This window comes from Cavia porcellus, unplaced genomic scaffold (assembly GCF_034190915.1).
Source record: "Cavia porcellus strain 051 isolate PalLab524CR breed Dunkin Hartley unplaced genomic scaffold, mCavPor4.1 scaffold_1, whole genome shotgun sequence".
Classification (NCBI taxonomy): domain Eukaryota; kingdom Metazoa; phylum Chordata; class Mammalia; order Rodentia; family Caviidae; genus Cavia; species Cavia porcellus.
In genome coordinates, this window is record NW_026947484.1 from 192,399,698 (window position 1) to 192,412,906 (window position 13,209).

The 13,209-nt window shown below is 41.2% G+C and overlaps 1 long non-coding RNA gene across 1 annotated transcript; it reads right to left on the bottom strand.

The window, feature by feature from the left end:
* Positions 1 to 6,523: 6,523 nt before the first annotated feature.
* Positions 6,524 to 13,189, bottom strand: LOC134470609 (uncharacterized). Its single transcript, XR_010039602.1, has 2 exons — positions 11,285 to 13,189; positions 6,524 to 8,012 (listed from the first exon to the last, which is right to left on the bottom strand). It is a non-coding gene; the product is annotated as an uncharacterized LOC134470609 (long non-coding RNA).
* Between the last annotated feature and the right edge of the window lie 20 nt (positions 13,190 to 13,209).

Here is a 13,209-nt window from a genome sequence, read left to right on the forward strand (position 1 = left end):
TTCACTAGCTGCAATCTTGTTTTTGAGGGGAAAGTCTACCTTCACTTTCACTGAAGCAGTTTTTCCAGCTTTTGATGGAATTCTTGATTTCCTGGATATCTCTCCTTTTTTGTACCAGGAATTGAACTCATGACCTCAACGAGGCAGGCACTCATGCTGCTGAGCTAAACCCCTGGCCCTCCTGGATATTCTTTGAACCTGTTTCATGCATTCTGTTTCTTTCTTCTATTGTTCATTCAAGGTTTCCATTTTTTGCAGTGCTCCTCAATTTTTTTAACTATGTCTTCTTTAGATGTGTTCAGCATTTCTTTTGTTATGTTTATCATTTCTTGTTTTACCTGGGAGATTATTTCTGATCTGAGTTCTTTTATAGCTTCATGGAGTTGCTTCTTTACTTCAGTTGCTATCATTTCAGATGTTTCATATGTATGGTTTACATTTTCTTCTATGTCCACGTCTCCTAGGCTTGTTTGGGATGGGCTTGAAGTTTGAGACTGCATTTTGCTCTTTTGCTTTGTCATTTTCCTTTGTTCTGCTAGAGAAGCTGAATGCAAGGTCTCAGTTGCTTCCTGGGTTGAAGATGTCTGTCAGTACTGCAGGGAGTTTCCCCAATAGAGTGGAGGTTATTAGTCAGGCCTTACTAGGTCCCTAGTAGCACTCAAGGACTCCTCAAATGTGGGGAGTACACTGGGCAGGCCTTCAGCACACCCCACATGGTCCTCTGAAGCTCCCCAGCTGCATGAGTTTGCTGGGCGGGACTCTAGCAGGTTCCGAGTGGTGTACCAAGGCTGAACAGCTAGATGGAGTACACTGTGCAGGCCATCAGCTCATGCCACGTGGTGCACCAGAGCTCTGCAGCTGCTTGGGGTTGCTGGTTGGGACCCTACCGAGTTCCAAATGAGGTGCCCCAGTTACACTGCTGGATGGGGTTCACTGTGCAGATATTCGGCTCACAAGACTGAGTGCAGGTGGTTCCCCAGCCACTTGGAGTGGCTGAGCAAGGCTCAACCAGGCCTCGAGAGGCCTACCCAAAGGTCCCTGGCTGATTAGGGTGCTCAGAGGGGCCCTACCGAGTTCCAAGTGAGATGCTGAGGTTGCATGGCTGGATGGGGTTCGCTGTGCAGGCCTTCAGCTTGTACCACGGAGCACAAGTGGCTCCCCAGCCACTCAGGGTCTCTGGACCCACCTTTCTATTTTGCCAGCTGTCTTCCTATAAACACATTAACTGCTGTGGCACTATGGGGCACGTGGAAGCCTGAAGGGGAGAAGGGCTCGTGCTCCTTCCAGCTAGCACCCAGTTCCTGTGAGGCCTGCCCAAGCAGCACACCATTGGCCCCACATCCCCACTGCCTCGGTTGGTTGCAATGGTCCCACAGTTTCAGAAGTAAGCTCATTGCTCTGGATCTCAGTTCCCAAGCACCTTTCCTTAAGCATCAATTTAAATACCAGAGAGCTCAAAGATTAACAGCCATGAAATTAACATATCAGGGGCTCTAGATGACAGGGAGGCATGAAAATGGCCATTCATTCTGTAATATCCACAATGCTTCACCACCCAACTCCAATCCAGCCACTCAGCTGTTTGAAGTCCAACAGCTGCAGCAGCTCAAACAGTGTGGGCAATGCCTGGCTTCACCAGGGGCCTGCACAACAAGTGGTGAAGGAATTTTTCTCCCCCTTCCAAAGGACATAAGCACCAAAGAGACTAAGGCAAGAAAAAGGAATATAACAGTGTCCTGGAGTCAGGTTAAACAATTCTGCTGCCAAGGGGAAGGCTGAAGTGTAGGGGTGTGCTCTGACCCATGTGGCTCCTGAGGTTCTTGGGGTGAAGGACCACAAGAGAATGAGAAAAATAAAGAAGAGCCAAAACTGGGGTCAGGGGGAGCCCTTACTTTCCTGATGGGAGGATAGGAACTGCTCAACCAAGCAGCATGTTTATTTATATACTGGGAAGGATGATGTCAATTTCAGCCCCTCTGCCTAGCAACCTATTGTTTGGATTTTCTCAGAGCCTGGTGTTTTTATGGGTTGTAGCAATTTCTTCATGTGACTGACCCAGGCATCTTCTTTTTCTTGTAGGGTCTTGTCTGGGTCATGCCCTAATCAATTTCCAGCTTCAAGGGCTTCCATCAGGGGTGGGAGGTCTTGCTGCCCCATGCAGGGGATGCCCTGGGTTTCACCAGCCTTTGCAACTTGGAGCTCATTAAAAGATTCCCAATTGGCCAGGGACTCATGCTTCAAACCCCAGTGCCTGCCCTGCTCTCTGGATAGCAACTGACCAAAGACCCAGGCAAAAACATATTCATGAGCTTATTTTTGGCACAGCAATTTCTACTCAGAGAATATCATATGGAACAAATATGAGTTGTTTACCACTTAGGGAAGAATACAAAACACATGCCAAGCCAGAGATGAGAAGATTAGAAGTCTGTGCTGGAACACTCAATGGGCTCCTGATTCCAAAGGATGAGCCCTTCAAACCCTTTTCCCCCAGTCCATTCACTATGAGGTCTGTTCTCCTCCTTTGATAAGTAGAATAAACTTCATCAGATGTCTTTCTTAACACAACTCTGATTACTAACTGTTGTTTCTTACATAAACCTTTTATAGTGAAGTCAATATATTTTTCTCTATATGTTAGTATTTTAGGGTATTATAGATCAGAATGAATACACTGTTTTCTCATTAAAATAAATGGAATTTTTTCTCAACAATTCCTGACTGCATGTATACAAACACCATAGCAAGGTTTTCAGGAAAGAATGAACATCTTTACACAAACGATAGGTATATTATTTGGATTAGTATTGCTCCCTGCAGAATAAAATTAAGTCTCAGGATCCCTGTGGAGCTCAGGACAATTCTTTGGGAACTATCTGAAGCAAAGACTTTAAGCCCTCAGAATTCATTCAACCTACTCCTGTTCCTTGCTGCAGACAGGAAGCCAGAATTCTCAAGATGTTCATTATATTTGCAATCTAAGAGATCAAGATTTGGCCTCTCATCATGAAGAGTAAATGACCTAGAGACCCACTAAAGAACACTGAAAGTCAAGAAAACATAAAAGAAACAGTAACAAGAATTGGGTTTAACGGAAAATGACAAAGTTTCACAATAATAAACAAGATGTCAACTTATTTCTCTCCCTTATCTAAAGATCTGAAGCGTAGACAATTCAGAGCTGTCATAGGAGCTCTGTTTCTCAAAATCCTTAATGTCACTGCTTCTAGCTTAGAATTTCAAAGCAATGCTAAGAAATACACCCTTGATTCTGGGAGTCCATGTCTCTCACAGTGTGAGCTGCTGTGACAAAATATCATAGGCTTAAATGACAGATACTCATTTCTGACTGTTCTGCAGATGCAAAAGTCCAAATCCAAGCTCCAGCCCTTTCCACCTCTGGTGAGGCTGTCTTTCTGGGTTTTAGATGTGGCCCCCTGTTGTGTATTCACAATGACCCTTCCTCCATGTATGTGTTGTGGGGAAGGAGTAGAGAAGAGGCAAGGGGGAAGGGGGAGGAGAAAATGGGAGGACTGACAGGAGAGGAGAGGAGTGGGGCTCAACTTCCTCCTCTTGTAAGGCAATAAGCCCATCTAAGACCTCATCTGAACCTAGTTAGTTCTTAAGAGGCCTTGTCTCCAAATAACATCTCACTGGGAATCAGGGCTCCCAATATATGAATCTAGGAGGAGAATAAACATTCAGCTCCCATAACACAGTGTGACCTGCTTGATAATTAGATTCCTTGTTGAAGACGATGAGACCAGGTATTGGGGGACAATCAGTAATTTCTCCTACAAGGTCCCCATAATTGTAATCCTGAACTATATGTAACAACTGCCACTTCTGGAAAGCCACATTGCCTGTGGAAACTCACCAGCTACACTGGAAGAAAATGAAAAGTAAACAAATATTTAGAGCTTTAAATCCATATGCATTTGGTTCCTAGCTTAGATCAAAATAACTGGGACAGTCTTCTCAATCGACTGCTAGATTGTGATAAAATAGTCATCACAAGACCTTAAATTATGGACATAAAAATCCAGTATAGATAGCATGGTATCCTGAATTACTTGATAAAGGGAGAAGCACAATGTTGGCCCCTAATTCTCCCTGACATTCTGATGAAGTGGGCCATGTAGTTGTAACTTGGATTGTGGATCCCACTTTACCGTATACATATAAAGAGATTTTCTTCAAAAATGTGGATCTGTGTAATTGAATTCTTTGTCTCTAGATGAGAAAAGTGTCTTCCTTTCTTTGAGAAAAGCTCCCAAAAAGAATGACAATCAAATCTTTATTTTTATGTCTCCCGTTGAAGCTGAGATGTATTTTAATAGCATCACAATTCTCCACGATAGCGAAGAGGCTTCCTAGGATGTCACTGTGCCTTGTACCACATCCAACACTAGCCAGGTGGTCCATGCCTCGTGACAGAGGCAGCGTGTTGGTTTCATCCCTTTCTGCAGACTGGAGGTCAACAGCTATGCCATCCATAAAAATGTTCATGTTTTAGTTTGATTCAAAAGTGACCTAGCAGAATTCACACATTATCAGTTCCCCAATGTCTAACAGGTAAGAAATTTCAGTGAGAGAGGTACTACCGATGCCAGTGTCACAGCCAGGGACCACTGGACCAACACTAGAAAGAAAATCACCAAGATTATGTCTGGCAGCCAACCAGCATTCCCGAGGACAAAGACCATGTGCAGGTTTTGTTCATATATCCTGCCCAGTCTGTGCAAAATTTATCTTCTCTGTAATTGGGACAAATTTCCACAATTCTCCAAAAGTCTCTGAGTTGTTCTTCGACTTTCTAATAATACTACGATGATGATAGCATAAAAACCACTTCAGTGTAGAATAGACTTCCCGATGGTGAAACTCTTGCATTCTCTCATATTCAAATTCTCAAAAGCACTTCCAAAGTACAAACTAGCTTAACTGAATCTTCTGGCAGGAAAGTTCAAGTTTTAAGACATACCTGGGCCTTTAATTAGCTCCACTCCACCAAACTGGACAGCAAGGTGCTGCAGGGACCACTGCCCTATGTTTTAATCACTGTGACAGTGAGCAGTGCCACTCCATCAATCTGGAGTCCTGTACCATCAGACCAGAGAGCTGCAGCCTACACAATATACATGGTGGTATAAATGACACCATCCACTTGAAAATAGGGAAGACAGATAGCATTTTGACTCATCCCAGAGGTACTGAATGTCTACAGTTATTGTTCACAGACTTTACTCCTACTGTATCCAGATTTACAATTGAGAGTTAGATTTAAAAGCCCATCATCTTAAAGTGCCTTAATGGTCTCTGACTTTGAAAGGAACACAAAGTTTTTCAACAAAAGTTTCAAGTGAATTCACTTTCCTACACTGTAACAGGAATACTTGGGGATCCATCTTCATTCCCGTAGGGCGATCATAGATTGTAATGTCTGTTTCAGCTCCCTGTGCAGTGACAAAACACCTGAGTGAACATCTTAAAAGGAGGAAAGATTTATTTGGGCTCACAGTTTCAAAGGGTTCAGTCTATGGCCACATGACCCCATCGGTTTAGGCCTGTAGTGAGGCAAATCATCATGACAGAAGAGAATTGCTCACTTGTGGCAGACAAGAAGCAAAGACAGAAAAGAAGGGGTCGAGAACAAAATCTACTCTTTGAGGGCACACTCCCAGGGATCTGCCTCCTTTAGGCCCCACCTTCTGTAGTTTCTACCACCTGCCAGTATCCTACTAAATCATGAATCTACAAGTGGATTAATCCACTCATTAGATTGAAGGCCTTGGGATCCATCACCCCACCTCTTAGCATTGCTACACTGAGAATCAAGCCTGCAGCATACGAGCTTGTAGGGAATGTCTAAGGTTTGAACCATGCTGTATGTGGCAGCACATGCCTGTAATCCTTGCTACTCAATAGGCTAAGGCTGGAGGATACCAAGTTTGAGGCCAGCCTGGTCAGTTATCAAGATTCTGTCTCAAAATAAAAAATGAAAAAGTCCTGGGGGTACGGCTCAGTGGTAGAGCATTTTTTGGTAGCTACAATTATTTTTGCTTAAGTTACTTTAAGGAACGAGGTTTATGTTTGATAGGATTCATTTTAAACTGAGAAAGTCATGTTTTTGTTTTGTTTTGCTTTGCTTTATTCTGTTTCTGAGTGTGTTTTTGGAAGATAACTACCAGGATTTCAGATACATAATAAGAATACTATTTTCCAGCTGAAATTTTCAGACAAGTGAAAGGAGCACCTTTAATTTGTGGGTTAGTTACACTGGAAACCGAGGGAGAGATTATTAGGTCTTCAAGTTCTCTTGTTTGTATTTACACTGAGAGTCCCAGACTTTTCCTTCCTGCAAATCTGTTTCACAACAGCTTAAGTTTCTTTTAGCTTTTCTTCTGGATAAACTTTCAAATTCACTGAAAGAATTTTAATTCGGTAGTTTCTTACTACATGGAATTACCAGGCCAGGACATGGAGGGCCTGTTTCCATAAAAGGTAAGCCAGGAACTCAGTCTTGTCTTATCTTTTTTTTAATTTTATTTTGAAGGTAGTAAAAATATAACAGAACAAGACAGAACAAAGCCGATCAAGACAATGCAGTGAACTTGGTACAGAACTTCACGGCAGGATATTGGGATGGTAGTAATAGGTTGTTGTAGTCAGGGGTTGTACACAGAGAACAATTAGGATCCAGACATGGAGTTTATTATACAATTTTTATAATGGTCACCGGGAGTTAACACAGGAAAATGCAGGAAATCTATCCGAAACACCAAAGACATAGATTAATCAAGAGCCTAAATCACACAGCAATGTCCCACGAGTCCGCATAAAAACCCAGATCTCAGGACAATGCCTCCCACGAGTCCAACTGGAGGTCCAGAGCCCACAAGAAGGACTCACACTAGTCTTTTTTACGGATCTGTGCCGGGAAGACCCAAGGGTCAGCGGTGGAAGCCAGAAAGTCTATGCCAGCAGGGTGAAGGAGCTGTGCTAGTGGGATGAGGGTTCTACGCTGGAGCCAAGAAGTCACACTCACAACAAAGACCAGGGCTGTCCAGAAAGGTACCACAGCCGTCCTCAGCGACACGGAGGCCCCGAGCTCCTCCAACAAGAACAGTTGGGTACATGCCAGGAAGCAGTGTGACGAGTTCATCCTGGAGACCAAGCAGCACACATCTTCCCCTCCGGAGCAGGAAGCAATGCTCAATGTGAGGACCAAAGCTCCTCCAGGAGAACCAACAGCTCAAACAGCAACTTGTAGGAGAACCCACAATGCCTCCTTAACGCCTCAACCCTTAACACCTCCGTTTTTCTCTATCTATCCTGGCAACTTTCCTCAGGTGGAGCATCTTCACTCAATACCATGCTGATGTAATCCAGCTGGCATTAATTCATAATCCAGTTCTTAACCCATAACATAGGTACAATGGTATATCTCCTTACCTTCACAATAGTCGTCCAGTCAATTAGGTATAGCAAAATAAAACCAAAAACAGAACATTATCAAACCAATTGAGAGTACTGAATAGAGCAAAAGAAACAACAAAACAAAACAGTGAAAACAACTTTGCCTTCAAACAGAAGATAGAAGGAAATCCCCCATATTTGCTATATTGCATATGGTCATCCTCCCAAGAGATGCTGAGACATCTGTCCCCAGTTGCTACAGGGGTGTGAGGGTGTTTGATTCTCAGCCTGCATGCCGGTAGGCTCAGGGGGGCACTGTTTCTCCTCCTGGCCCACTCCTGCGTCACTTACCAAGAGGGCGGAAGAATAAGCTGCCTAAGTCCCTCCATGGCCGGATCTCGGGAGCTCTGGCTCTCTTCCTGGCCCGCACCAGGGCGCTTACCAAGAGCTCAGTCTTTTCTTTCTGCTTCACCCTCCGATTAGGCTGTTGTCCTCACTCATGTGATCAAAGACGGTTCACCACTTTAGTTCAGATATTGTGGCTCAGCTGGGAGGGTGCTACATCCCTGTAATCATGGTACTCTGGAGGGTGCCTAGGCAGGAAAATTGCAAATTCAAGCCCAGTCTGAGTTACATAGTGATTTAATGAAACCCTGTTTTTAAAAAAAAAAACACTTTAAAAATGACTGGGGATGTAGTTCAATGTAAAGGCCCTGGGCTCTATCCTCAGTACACCGAAAAATTTTTTTCTAGCCCAAAGAAACAAGGGAAAAAGACTACGTGGAAAGTTTTCTCCTGAATGATTTGACCTGGAAGACATTGTTTCCAAACATCCCATTGGCCAGAAAATAATCATATGCCAATGTCCAAATGCAAAGAACCATGGGAAATACTATGTTTTGCTGAGAATCTATATGTTCAGCTAAAATTTAGCGGTTTTTATTCATGAAAAATGGTTTTTGCTGCAGTGACATTGCTTCATAGGTGACTGCTGAATATAGCTAGTGGGTAACAGGAGAATGTAATGTGTTGGGTGAAGGAGAATATTAGTTTCAGGGGAACTGATTACTTTGGAGGGTATATTGATTTCCAGAGCATTAACTAGGTTTTAGGGTTGTTCAAGTTTGAGGAAGAGAAAAGCTGTTGAGTGTGGATTGATAATGGTTATATTATGCAAAGTTAATTTTGATAAGATATAATTAATATCAAAATACAATAGAAAGATTTCATCTGTAAATTTGGCCAGTTTGGGAAGTGAACTTTTTGGTTTGTTAGATACCAAAATTTTAAGTAGAAACTGGTTATAACTGTTCTTTTTTTTTTTTTTTTTTTTTTTGTCTTTTTCATTTTTATCGGTACCAGGGATCGAACTCACAATTGCCTGCTTGCAAGGCAGGCTCTTATGCCGCTGAGCTAAGTCCTCAGCCCCTGAGCTAAATCCCCAGCCCCAACTGCTCATTTTCTTAAAAAAAATTAAAGTATTCCCACTTCTCCCCTGCTTCCCCTTGTGTGTTCCAGTTCAGTGCCAATATTCATTTCATTAGAGTTCCGTTTGGTAACCACCTGAAAACTAGTCACAAATAGCTCTCAGTACACTCTGGGCACTCACCAAAGCAGTCAGTCTGACTCTAAGTAAAATCTACCAGCTTGCCTATATTTTCACCAGTTAGGAATTATAGGAATTTAGCCATAGAATTTGAAAATAAATTGAAGGCTCTTTTTAGCCATTTTTTTTGTTTTTAGTGGAGACCAAGATCCCATTGCAAAACATTTTCCTCAGCATGAATGCCTGTGTTTGATCCAGGAATAATACATGATTGACTCTTACCCAACAGCAGGGTGGGATTCCTGGCACTTTTTTTTTAAAAGCAAAGGAAAAAACAACTGAGCAGAAATTTGCTCTTTCAACAGCTTTTTGTGGAAATGTAGATTAAAGACTAGGCTTTTTAAAAATCCCTTATTGCAATAATTGCAAATAGGACAGAAGGCTAACGGAAATGCTGCTTCAAGTCAATATAGGTTGTGTGACGTAGATGTTGCCTCTAAGAGGCAAAAGCTAAAAAGGCATCATAAGTGTGTTCACTTTTTTATCTTAATGGGTTCCAAATTTAAGTGTTTTCTTTTTCCATATAAATATTTGCTTTTGCTACAGCTAAGTTCAAATTCTTGAGTGTTGACTTGAGCACGCACAGTAAAGATCAGCTTTGTTGGTGACATCTGCAAAATCCATAGTGAGAATTTAAAAGCATTAGAAATCATTGCACTTCACTGTACAAATGTTTGTTATATAAACAAAGTCTTAAATTAGTATTAAACAAAATCTTGAAGCTAGGCATTACAAAGGAAAAGCTGACTTCATTTAAGATATGATCTAAACTAGCTGTTTTCAAATGTTTGGCCCAGAAGATTAGCAAAACTAAAGACATAAATATTTGATATTGCCAAAGGCAGAGGGAAATAAATTCTCCTACATTTGGTACTGCGTAGTGTGTGTGTGGCATGTGTATATATGTGATGTGATCAAAATATACGCTGACTTTAAATATTACAGTAAAGAAAACACTGCCAATAACCCCCTTCAAAATACTCCTCCTGACTTTGAACATACTGATCCACCGTTGTCACTGTTCTGAAGCACTTCTGCGAGGCCCCTTGTGTATCTTTAAAAGCTGTGATCAAAAACACAGTGAGTGGAGCTGTTGTGTGCCATTTAATTCATAAAACTGTCACGGTGTCTTATCAGCCCCTTATTCACCAGATCTAGCATCATGTGATTTATGGCTCTTCCCCAAAGTCAAAATGATCATGAAAGCAAACATTTTGAATTGATTCAGAACATCAAGGCAACCACAACAGGGCAACTATTAACACTCATGAAAAAGCACTTCCAGTATGACTTCAGAAAGTGGTAAGACTGTTGCAGTAAGTGTGTTCAAAGTGTCAAGGAGTGTTTTTTCTTTTGTCTTTTTTTTTCCTTGTCAGTAGTGGGGATTGAACTCAGGAGCACATACTTGCAAGGCAGGCACTTATGCCACTGAGCTAAATCCCTAGCCCGACAAGAAGTATTTTGAGGTGGATTGACGCCAAGTGTCACTGTACTAAAATTTTAATTTAAATATTTACTGTATTTTGATCATGTGTATAATGCTATAACATTGGGTAAACATGAAATAAGCTAACTGACGAGAATCCAACTGTCTGCCATGAAAAGAAACCTCATTTAAGAAATGATCCAAAGGACATTTTGTCTAAAAGGACAAAAATCCCCAGGCCGTTAATAGAAAATGGATAGATTCAGGAAACAAGAATATGGGTGCTCAATTAAATTCAAATTTCAGCTAAACAATGCTTAAAATACTGGCATCATGTGTGTCATCTGGCAATCTTAATTCAATGTAATATTAAAATAATAATAATAACAGAAGAAGAACAATTTACCTTAGATTTTTGCTAAAAATCCTGCCATGAATCACCTTGCTCATGTTTTTTTTTTCAGATAGTTGCAATATTTATTTTTATTTTTTTAAGAAGGCAGAGTTTAATCTTTACACCTGCAGACTGTTGAGAGCTAATTCCACAAAGGCAACAGCATTGAATTAACAAAAGAGCTTAGTTTATAAGGAATTTAGCAGTGGGAGTTACAAAGCAAGTGACAAAATGTTACATAACTGGTTACATCCATTGAGTATATTGACAGGCAGGCTGGTCTTGAACAGATCTGTAGAAACAAAGGAATTGTTTATCATAACACAGAGACATTCCGGGAACAACCGGAGCAGCGTGGCCACCTCTTTCATGTTATCCCTAACCCAGGACAGTTTTCTAATCTGTCTCATGAATTCCCAGCTAATCCCTTTATCCTTACCATTAGATTTGGCATGCCATGTCCTCCAAGATCTCTGTTCTTTTTCTTTCTTTTTCATTCTTTTGCCTTTTCATTTTCGGGTTACAATTAACAGCTCCAGGCAGATGATGTGCTCTTCTTACCTATCTCAAAATTAGAACTACTAAATTTTCCTGGGGAAGCATGTAAGGAGCCAAATACAGAACAGAGAAGACAAACAAATAACATGAAATCTTGAAAGCTGTCAGCTCCAAAGGAACAGCTATTCACTGCTTTGCTCTTCTTGCTTTTGAGAAAACAGCTTACAAGTGCCAGGAAAATAAAAGATTTTCCAAGTCCAGGAAGTTTCTGCTAGAGTCTGACTAGCTCAAAACTCATTTATCTTGGTTTTGAACCGGACTCTCTATCACGATCAGCTCTTGGAAAGCCTAAAATGGCCTACTACAAATATAAAAACATATAATCAAATCAAACATTAAAATGTATATAGAAATACAAACATTTACTTGATAGGTGATCATACAAAGGAATCATTAAACGTCTTGGAATATAACGATGCTGTGATTACGTTTTTAATATGAGCCCTTTTAGATGTGTACTGAAATATTTGCAAATTAAGTTGAAATTAGCTTAATAGGGTAGGAGATAGAATAAGTGGAAGTATAGATGAAATAAATTTTTTGGAGATGGATAACGGATGCATTACACTATATGTACCCGTGAATGCACTTTACTGTTTATTAGTTTTTAAGTGTTTTCTGTTGCTGTTGTTGTTGTTGTTGTTGTTGTTGTTGTTGTTCTTCTTCTTCTTCTTCTTCTTCTTCTTCTTCTTCTTCTTCTTTTTCTTCTTCTTTTTGAGACAGGATTTCACTGTACAGCTCAGCTGCACTGGGCACTGAGCCTGTGCCACAGTGCATCCTGGATGCTTGCTACAGTCGCCTGGCATCCAGTGCATGTCCCAGGAGCCCTGCAGAGATGGCCACACCTCAGCCTGAACAACTGCCAATGGCCTTGAACTCACTTTGTAGCCCAGGCTGGCCTTGAACTCATAGTTATCTTACTGCCTCAGCCTCCCAAGCGCTAGGATTACAGGCATACACCACCATGCCTGGCATAAGTTTTTAAGTATCTTTGAATTTTGTCATAATAAGAATTTAAAAACAAACTATTGTATACATACAGTGGGATATTATTCAGCCTTAAATAGAAGATATTTTGACACTTGCTACAAGATGTTTGAGCCTTTAAGATACTCTGCTAGGTGAAATAAGCCAACCACAAAAGACCAAATATCGGCAGATGGTGATGCACACCGGTGAACCTTGCATTCTGGGAGGCACTGAGAATTGCAGGTTTAAACCCAGCCTTGGCAATATAGCAACTTAGCAAGACCCTATCTCAAAATAAAAAATAAAAAAACGGGCCAGGGATGTAGCTCAAAGTGAGTGCTCAGGGTTCAGTTCTAATACCACAAAAAAGGACAAATACTGCAAGGTACATTTATATGAGGAGCCTGAAGTATCCAAATTCCTAGAGACAGAAAGAGAAAGGGTGGTTGTGAGGAGGCAGGAGAATTACTAATTAATTGGTAGACAGTTTCAGTTTGGCAGGATAAAAACGTTCTGGAGACGGGCTGTGCTGAAGATCGGGACATCAGTGTGGCTGTACTTAGTACCACTAACGTGTACACTTACTTGGTTAAACTGTGGGCAGGAGATGCAGCCCCTACTTAGCAGTTGTAAGGCACTGGTCTTGATCCCAGCACTGTTTTTAAAAAATGGTTAAAATGGCAAATGTTGTGTTACATTTTTTTACCAAATAAAAAGATACAAACTTCAGGAGCCAAGAATTTAGCTCAGCAGTATAAACGCCTGCCTGGCAAGTGCAAGGTGTTGGGTTCGATCCCCAGTACAAAAAAAAAAAAAAAAAAAATATATATATATATA